The sequence below is a fragment of the Cynara cardunculus genome (assembly GCF_001531365.2).
Source record: "Cynara cardunculus var. scolymus isolate 2C chromosome LG 1, CcrdV1, whole genome shotgun sequence".
Classification (NCBI taxonomy): Eukaryota; Viridiplantae; Streptophyta; class Magnoliopsida; order Asterales; family Asteraceae; genus Cynara; species Cynara cardunculus.
This window is the reverse complement of record NC_037528.1, coordinates 11,912,405-11,913,906: the sequence shown is the minus strand read 5'-3', so window position 1 is coordinate 11,913,906 and position 1,502 is coordinate 11,912,405.

Genomic DNA, 1,502 nt, shown 5'->3' with positions numbered 1-1,502 from the left:
CTATGAAATCAACAACCCTTTCTGGTTTTGCTTTGATTGTTTCTTTGATGGCTTCAAAGCATTGACTGGGACTTGCTGGAGTGGTTCATGAGGCAGACGACGGAGACGAGACATGACAGAGGCGGTGCGAAGGGGAAGGTTCGGGTGTGCTTTGCCTATTTCCTTGTCCCTGTGTTTGTGTTAGTTCGTACGATGGTGCAGGGGTGCGTGCGTGTGTTGCTGAAGGTGAAAGGGAGAAGGGAGATAAGGAGATGGTGGCTGCAACAATGCAGGGGTAGCCGGAGAAGATGGATTGAGAAAGGAGGAGACGGGTAAAAATTCTGTGGTACATGGTGGTACCCAAATTGGTAATACATTGGGTAATGGGTATCACAAGGTGGCCGGAGAAGATGGATTGGGAAAGGAGGAGACAGTGAAAATTTTGTGGTACATGGTGGTACCCCAATTGGTAATACATTGGGTAATGGGTATCACAAGGTGGCCGAAGAAGATGGATTGGGAAAGGAAGAGACGAGTGAAAATTTTGTGGTACATGGTGGTACCCAATTGGTTTGGGTAATGGGTATCACAGAGTGGCCGGAGAAGATGGATTGGGAAAGGAGGAGACGAGTGAAAATTATGTGGTACATGGTAGTACCCCAATTGGTAATACATTGGTACCTGCCGGAGTAATGTTCACTGGAGGCCGGAGATCGGAGAGAGGAGTTTTTTAAAAATACCTAAAATGCCCTYTAATTATAATTTTAACTCAAATTACCATAATTACTAATTTCCTTATTTATCCGTTGATTTGTGGTTAAGATTGGTTCTCACAGTTACCACAAACAACTCAGTTCTCCTTTGAATAGGCTCCTATATATATATATATATATATATATATAAGAAGGATTGTCTGAGAATTGAAGTTAGTAAGAAGTGTAAGAAGAGATTTGAAGCTTGATCGTCATTAATCTCAAAAATAACCCATTAATTGCGCATTAGAAAGGAAATTGATTGAGTGTATTTCATTAATGTTGATCTAGTGGTTCTGTTTTTATCATAACTTTCATTCTCATCGAAACCCAAGCTTATATACATATTTTTTTGATAGGATTTTTATTTCTTCTTGGATTTGAACTTGAGACATCCTGACACTTTTGACCTTTGAAGCCCAAACACAAACCAATCAGGCACCACCGTTAGCTTATATACATATTTTAGCAACCATTACGTCACAAAATAGCATACCTTTTTAGCATCACATTTAAATTCCGTAAAATTGGTTCGCAATTTTGTAGCGTGTATTTTTTTGACAATAACAATTATTAGACAAGTAAAAAAAAATACTAAAAATTAATAAAATAATATTTGATGACGGATGCCAAACCTAATAAATAATAAAGTCTTATTTACCTTAAATTACCACCTAAATTGTAATAGTTGTTACCGGTAAGTGGTAAGCATGGTTGAATCCACGGGGATTGGACGTGAATATGTCAAACTTCTACGCTTTATTTGGGGGG